Raw genomic sequence first — 8789 nt, forward strand, 5'->3', positions numbered from 1 at the left:
GGATAGTAATTACAATATAGTAAATGGATATGGATGAAAAGGAAAGATGATTACATTTTGAGCATACTGAGTTTGGGATGTCAGTAGGACACTCAGATAGGAATGTCCACCAGGCAGTTGGAAATGTGGACTGGTGCAAGTCAGGACTGAAGATTGGTAGAAAAGATTAGTAAAATTCCCAAAGGAGAGAGGGTAGAGAGAAGTAAGCAGTGGGCATAACCAAAGGGAGTCCTTACATTTGGGGTCAGAAGGAGAAAGAGAACCAGAGAATGAGAGGTGGATGTGAGAGTGAACAACATTGTAAAACATCAAGGGAGAAGGTCATATGAAGCAATAGGAGTTGTTGATAGTGGCTTGCTGCAGAAAGGCTGAGGGGGATGGGAAGTGAGAAAAGGCTGTTAGACATGCAGGCTGTGAGAAAGAAACTCGATAGTGAAGAGAAGGAGGGAGGAACAGGAATGTAGTTCAAGGAGTAGCCTGGTGAGTGGAGGTGGGGCATATGTGATGTATTTTAAGATGAGAAGCACCTCACAACATTTATTTCATTGGCAGGAAGCAGTCACCTAAGAAAGAATGAATATGTAATGGAATGTCATCAGGTTTGGGGGAATTATTGATGGAGTAAGGCCCTGGAGAATGGATGAGAATGAGGGCCACAAAGGGAAACAGAGAAGGGTCACCTCTTTTTTTTTTTTTTAATACCAATCGCTTTTATCTATTTCAAGACATAAGATACTATTTAGACTCATAGATGGTATTAAATTATAGCCCTGTATAAATATCTATAGGATATTTTATTTTTCAAAGATAAGTTCTAAAAATCATAAAACTGGACAGATTAATAATATAACACGTATCAAACAGACTTAAATGTAGGTCTTGGCTTTCATTCACTCAGTCCTACTGTTAGAGATGTTACAAAGATACATACTTAGAACACCACCCTGCTAGTCTCTCTTGAGAAAGCTCTATTCAAGTAGATAAGAAGTACCTCAATAATTGTAGACATAACTGTTATCCAAAGGATCTTTCTCTGATTTTAGCAAAGAGAAACAGTCCAAATTTTATTTTTTATGACTACTGACATGATTTAACTATATCACTTTAGCACATAGTCTTACTATTTCTCCCGCTATGGCAAGTTCTAGTTTTCTCAAGTCTTTTGCCTCAATTTTTCTGGAAATAAAGCTTAAATATCATATATTTTAAACCTTCAAACTAAAATGTTATCTTTATTTATTCATGTATTAGGTTGATATATTTGCATATATCCTTTCCAATTTCAAGCTAAACAAAGACATGCATTTAGAGCTACATTAATGTATCATAGGAAAGGACAACCCAAGTTAATATCAAAAGAAATTGTGACCCCTATTGTAATGTTTGATAGAAAAAACATAGATTTTTTAAAAAAGTTTATTTTTGAGAGGGATTATGGGCAGAAAGAGAGGGGGACAGAGAATCTGAAGTGGGCTCTGTGCTGACAGCAGCAAGCCCAATATGGGGCTCAAACTCATGAACTGTGAGATCATGACCCAAGCCAAAGTTGGATACTCAACCTACTCAGCCACTCAGGCACCCCAAGAAAACATTGATTTTGAACCATTATCTTATTTTATTCAGATAGTGGTCTGGTCACACACGGTTCAAGAACACTCAAATAATAAATCATGTATAATCAGATGTTCATGATTGGGCTTCAAACATTATAGCCAATGATGCCAAGAATGCCTATGATCTTGCCAACATAAAACCACATCCATACCTCAGAGGCCACCAAACCAGTCAGCACAGCTTCCTTAACTGTGAACTGTTTGAAGCTGCCAGTTTGAGCACTAGTGACTATTTTTTACAGGTCTAAATATTCATAGGGATCTCAGTAGAAATTGGAGGAACCAGCGTAACCCTAGTCTACTGCCAAAATATGGCCAGTGTAGGCTTCAAGAGAGTCACAGCAGCTTTTCCCAGGGATGGAGGCTTCTCCATGAGGTAATGGACAAATTGGATCATGGTTCCAGGATGGCAAATTTGTCACCTGGAACCGGAGGGTTACTTCTCTCTGTGTGACTATAGTGAAGGAAGGGAGGATGGGGAAGAGACAAAGAAGTGATGTTAATGAGGAATCACCTCTTCATTTAATAAAAGAATGCGATCATCTGTAGGGGATAAGACAATGGAATGGAAGGGGTTTTACATTTATAGAACAGTCTTGTAAATTTTTATAATTAGAATAGATACAGGAGGGTTCTTCTTAAATTAGCAAAACAGGTGGTGTGCAGCAGCATGATGTAATAGAAAGAACATTAATTTTGTGGCCAGAAAGACCTGAGTTTGAGTCCTGGCTTTATTCCTTCTTAACATGTTACCAAACTTTTCTTTCTCAGTTTCTTCATAGTAAAATGGGGACAAGAGTACTTACTTTGTCAGGTGGTTTTACACGTTCAATGATGGGACATGTAAGTTGATTTCAGTTCCAACATACATTTATTGATCTTTTATTATATGCCAATATTCCATTATATCTTTATTCTCAAGGAGTTTGATGTCTAGGAAGGAATTATCTTCTCCTTCGTTCTCTTTTGGGACAATAAACTGCCCCCCAAACACCCAACTTTTGCAGAATTGTAAGAGGACTTGCTGACTACTTTCCTGTCTGTGTGCTTTTAGATACTAGACCAGATCTCATGTGCAAATGTTATTCCGGTCTGCCTGGATTTAGCCACTAATGCTGGGCGAGCCACTTCTCCAAGGCAGTGTGCCACGATTGTGACCTCTTGACCACTGGCCAGTAGGCTTGGCAGAGGGAACCCTTCGCAGCTGCCAGTCATGAGGCATGAGTGGCCTTGGACTCCTGACTCCAATAGTGATTCAGCCTGTCTCATCCTTATCTCTGTAATAAACTTGATGTGTGTTTATTTTCAGTCTTCTTTTTGTTATTATTGTTTTAGCAGCTAAACATAGGGTTGTTTAGCTTTCAAATAGTCTCTCAGAGGGAAATGGTCCAAGACCGACGACCTGAGAGCCACTAACCACAATCATGAACTGTAATGACATTCACCCGTTTATTACCTCCATTACTTTTAGGGAGAATAAGTAAAGACATGCATCCTTGATTAGGGAGATTGGAATTAATTATAACGATTGGACTTGGAGTGTGAGTCTAGAGAAATATTAAATTAAATTCTAACAGAAATGCTTTGGCAGAAAGATTATAAATTAAAGCTTTAATGTGTGTATTCTAGTTGCTTAAGTGATTGTAACATCATCTAGGCATTTAACGGCAGTGAAATTGTTCCAATGTCATCTGCGATTTGTGATGAAGATCAGCACGTCCAGATCAGAATTGGGTTAATTGAAGCTCATCACCAAGGAAAGGACAAAACATTCTGACCAATACCTGAATTGTGTAATAGACCTCATTCCCTTCTTCAGTCTTTTTTTTTTTTATTTTTTTTAATTTTTTTTATTAAAAAAAATTTTTTTTTAATGTTTATTTATTTTTGAGACAGAGAGAGACAGAGCATGAACGGGGGAGGGTCAGAGAGAGAGGGAGACACAGAATCCGAAACAGGCTCCAGGCTCTGAGCGGTCAGCACAGAGCCTGACGCAGGGCTTGAACTCACGGATGGGACCGTGAGATCATGACCTGAGCCGAAGTCGGATGCTCAACCGACTGAGCCACCCAGGCGCCCCTTCAGTCTTTTTTCAATGCAGCAGAACATTTAGAAGGACTGACAGGGATCATTAGGTTGGCTCCATTTTTAGGACCCCATAAATATGAACCTTTCAAAGTTGGTGATTGACAGTTTACAGATTTATCTATTTCATACATGTGACCTCTCAGTTTTCCAGGCAGGCCTGTCTGTTTTCTGCAAGACTGATCTACTTGTTCTCGTTGTCGGCCTTGCATGAGAATTATCACAGTGTCACAGGCATCCATAGAATGTTGCAGCTGACCTCAGTTAGGCCTTTGAGAAAAGATGGAAAACAAAAACAAAACAAAAACTGACAAGTGCCAAGGTACCTTCAGTGATTAATAATTTTCTTTAAACACTTTGTGATTCTGTTAAAATAGAAGCAGAACGGAGAATGGCTTGCTTTGAGTGAAATAAGGCATGAAAGAAAGGCACTCGCTGAGCACAGGACCAGTGCTTAATAAAATGCAAACTCTTAATACCATTCTCTTTACTATTTGGAACGAATGTTGCCTAATCCCGTGCCTTCTCCCACTTTGGTCCTCACAAGCATCTTCCCTTTTCCTCTGAACTCCAATGGTGTGATGGTAAAAAACATTCATTTTCTTTCTAAGGACATGCTGCCCTGATGTTGAAGGTGATAGGACAGTCAGTGACCCTGGTAGCCCTACTCTAGATTCCAGGTAATTTTGCTGGGTCAGCACAGCCTGCAAACTGGCAGCTCCCTGGAAGATTGAGGTCATGTTCTCCATTGGCTGACACAGGGGAATTGCTGTGTATAGCCAACAGTCTTCCCTGTCAGTAAGGAGTGAAGAGCAGCCCTGGACCCCACTTCACAGCATTCCTTTAAATGATACATCCATAAACCAGCACTCAAATGCTGTACTAACAGGGGAACCAGGTTTTGGAGAGTCAAAGGCATTCTGTCATAGAATCATTATTCAGGCCAAGCTAGAATTGCTATATATATGGTTCTGTTCAACTCACTTTATAGACAGAAGAGGAGAATTTGGAACGTCTATAGCTTCTAAAGCAACTTTTATTTCAATGCAGATGGCTCCTTGTCCTAAATAATATCCTTAATATTGTATGCTTCAGACTTGACATTTGTAACTTTTTAATTTTATTTTTATTATTTATTTATTTATTCAAAATTTTTTTAATGTATATTTACTTTTGAGAGAGAGAGAGAAACAGAGCACAAGCAGGGGAGAGGCAAAGAGAGAGGGAGACATAGAATCTGGAGCAGGTTCCAGGCTCTGAGCTGTCAGCACAGAGCCTGACGTGGGGCTCGAACTCAACTGCGAGATCATGACCTGAGCTGAAGTCAGATGCTTAACCGACTGAGCCACCCAGGTGCCCCAGGGATGCCATAGTCTTAAATGTCTTTATTAAAGAGTCTTCTAATCTAGCTATGTGACCTTAGATAAAGACTTTGTTTTTCTCATCTGAAACATATGATAAGGCTTACTGTAATGCTTAAATGAGCACGTAGATCATGAAACAGAGACTATTATTTTTATTTAAAAATTTTTATTAAAAATTTTTTTTGTGTGTTTATTTATTTTTGAGAGATAGAGAGACAGAGTGTGAGCAGGGGAGGGAGACACAGAATCCGAAGCAGGCTCCAGGCTCTGAGCTGTCAGCACAGAGCCCAATGCAGGGCTTGACCTCATGAACTGTGAGATCAGGACCTAAGCCGAAATCAGGCCCTTAACTGACAGAGTCACCCAGGTACCCTCTATTTAAAACTTTTCAAATGAGGAAACTGAACCATGAGGGAGGTGAAACACCTTGTTCAAGCATAGCCAGGGCTGAGCTCCCTGTGAGCTCCCAGTGGTCCATCCCCATCCATGCTTTTAATTGTGACTCTCTCCCTATTGCCTCCTGGAAGTGGGGACCTGTGGTCTGGGGAGACGGTAGGACCTCAGAGGGCAATGGCTTCATACATCTGCAAGACTGGATCCTAGGTACTAAGGACCCTGGAATCTTTTTTTTTTTAACAGCTTATTTTTTTTTTTTTTAATTTTTTTTTTAACATTTTATTTATTTTTGAGACAGGGAGAGACAGAGCATGAACGGGGGAGGGGCAGAGAGAGAGGGAGACACAGACTGAAACAGGCTCCAGGCTCTGAGCTGTCAGCACAGAGCCTGACGCGGGGCTTGAACTCACAGACTGTGAGATCATGACCTGAGCCGAAGTCAGACGCTTAACCGACTGAGCCACCCAGGCGCCCCTTAACGGCTTATTTTTTAAATTATTTTTAAAAATATAATTTATTGACAAATTGGTTTCCGTACAACACGCTCATCCCAACAAGTGCCCTCCTCAGTGCCCATCACCCACTTTCCCCTCTCCCCCAACCCCATCAACACTCAGTTTGTTCTCAGTATTGAAGAATCTCTTATGGTTTGCCTCCCTCCCTCTCTGTAACTTTTTTTTTCCTGCCTTCCCCTCCCCCATGGTCTCCTGTTAAATATCTCAAGATCCACATTGGGTGAAAACATATGGTATCTGTCTTTCTCTGACTGACTTATTTCACTTATTTCACCTTCCAGTTCCATCCACATTGCTGTAAATGGCCAGGTTTCATTCTTTCTCATTGCCAAATAGCATTCCATTGTATATATAAACCACAGCTTCTTCATCCATTCGTAAGGACCCCAGAATATAGTGTCCCAAGACTAGCATGCAAGCTGTTCATCTTTGAGCAGCTGGACCTGGAGCTATAAGCAAATGACCACAATGGACTGAAGGTGAGGCCTGTTCATGTTTTCTTGGCATCTCATAGGTCTCTATGATCTTTGGGTGACCCAAGAAAAAGAGTCTAGGATCGATGGAGATTGCATTTTCTAGCACATGGGTTCTCATTGAAATTGAGTTAAAGAAAATAAGGAAATCGGTGTTTGCTTTATACTTTAGTTTGTCACTGTAGCATCATTTCTACTACACATAGAAAAAGAGCCTGAAAGGCATACACAATAGGTTTTTTTTGTTGTTGTTGTTTTCTCTCTTATTTTTTTCTTTTATTTCTAAAAAAATTTTTTTTGAATGTTTACTTATTTTTGAAAGAGAGAGAGAGAGAGACAGAGCTTGAGCAGGGGAGGGGCAGAGAGAGTGGGAGACACAGAATCTGAAGCAACCAGGTGCCCCTCTCTTAGCTTTTTCTTTTGGAGAAGTTTGGAGTTGGATCGGAGGAGCTCATACATTTTAACTTCATACACTTACTCATCTTTTTGGCCTGATAATAGTGGGCTGTTATGGACTAAATTGTATCTCACCATCCCCCCCCCCCCCCCCCCCGGCCCCATATGTTGAAGCCTCAACCCCTGGTAATCTCAGAATGTGACTGTTGGAGACAAGGCCTTTAAAGAAGTAATTAAGTTAAATGGGGTCCTTTGGGCAGACCCTAATCCCATATCCTTTAAGAATCGGAGATAAGAGAAAAAAAAGAAGCGATAAGGACCCAGAGAAGAATGACCATGTGAAGACACAGGAGAAGATGGCCCTCTCTAAGCCAAGGAGAGAGGCTTCAGAAGAAACCAATGCTGCCGACACTTTGATCTCAGACTTCTTGACTCCAGAACTGTGAGAAGACAAATTTCTGTAGTTCAGGCCCCCCAGTTTGTGGTACTTTGCTATGGCAGTCTGAGCTAATACATGGGCATTAGCTTAGGTTGGGTTTCCCCAGAAGCATAGAGGGATTTACACACCAGTAGCTTATTTGCGAGGTGATTGCAGGAAGCCTCGAATGGGAGACAGGACATGAGAAGAAAGGGAAGGAAACCCATCCAGAGCTGCTGGGGACAAGTGGGGCTAAGTTCCACGGCAGGCCTCTGAAGACTGTGGAGAACATACCTCAGATTGTGCCCCAGGAGGCCTCAGGATCCGGGTTGTTCGCTCCCTGTTTGGGGCTGTGGTTGGCTGACTCCCTGGCAGCTCTGGCCTGCCTAATGCAGAGAAGCCCCAAGGCAGAGGTCTGGAGGAGTTGGAAACAGGAAGCTGCAGGCATGCGCAGTGAGTGCACACTTTATTTGCTTTTGCAATAAAAATCAAGATTTAAAAAACAGGAGAGTGGTTGTATGAGTTGGAGAAGTTGTATTTAATTTTAACATTATAATGAAGCGAGTGCCAAGTCCAGAGTCTGGAACTTGGCCTTGAGAGAAGAGTTTCCTTCTCCAGGCAGGGTGTGAAATGTAACATGAACCATCTGCTTTTAGTGCCCCGTGGCATCATTCATCAGGCCACAGTGCCAGCCTTGCTGTCATTCCTGAATTCCTAGGAATTGAGCTTTGTTGGTGCTAATGGTCTCTGTATGGTTCCTTTAAATCAGTGACATACTGATTGAAATAAGCAGTCAGACTCTCCCTTTCTTACTTAAGCTAGCTGAAGGCAAACAGCAAAAATTTTTTTTCTTGTATCAAAATCAAAACAGTGCTCAGTGTCCTGGGCCATCTAGAAATTGAAACTTCCTACCTTTCCCTCAGGAACTTCCTACCTTTTCCCATTGGTAAAAGAGATAGTAACTACTCAGTACCTTCACCTGTGAGGACTAAAATCAGTAATGCAGGTCAAGTTCTCAGCAAAGGGTCTGGCTAATAACCGCAAACATCAAAGCAAATTGATAACGCTGGTAATTTGTGGATACCTGTCTGGTAACCAGAAATCTCTGTTTTACATTAAAAAAACAAACAAGAAAGAAACCTGGCACTCAGATGCTATTTCACGTGTGACTGGGGCAGAATTATGACTGTGGATCTTTTGTCCTCGCTTAACTATCTCCAGGTTGAATTTTGGGAAGGTTTTAGTTAAAATGGACTATCTGGGGATCCTGGCTGGCTCAGTTGGTAGTGTGTGTGACCCTTGGTCTTGGGGTTGTGAGTTTGAGCCCCATGTTGGGTGTAGAGATTACTTAAAAATAAAATCTTAAAAAAAAACTCTAGGACTGGCCCTGGAGGAATGGAGAGGAACAGGGAGGGGGAAGCAGGCAGCCAGGTCCCCAGCCAGGGGTTGGGAGGGGCTGGCTGCCTCCCTCCTTGCGTCACTTTCCCCAAGTCCCCCTCCCACACTCTGCCAATTGTCCTAGTGACTTT

General features: G+C 41.6%; 1 pseudogene; it reads right to left on the reverse strand.

The window, feature by feature from the left end:
* Positions 1 to 1699: 1699 nt before the first annotated feature.
* On the reverse strand, positions 1700 to 2010 carry LOC122205630 (annotated as a pseudogene).
* Positions 2011 to 8789: the final 6779 nt, after the last annotated feature.

The sequence above is a fragment of the Panthera leo genome, chromosome D4 (genome assembly GCF_018350215.1).
Source record: "Panthera leo isolate Ple1 chromosome D4, P.leo_Ple1_pat1.1, whole genome shotgun sequence".
Taxonomy (NCBI): Eukaryota; Metazoa; Chordata; class Mammalia; order Carnivora; family Felidae; genus Panthera; species Panthera leo.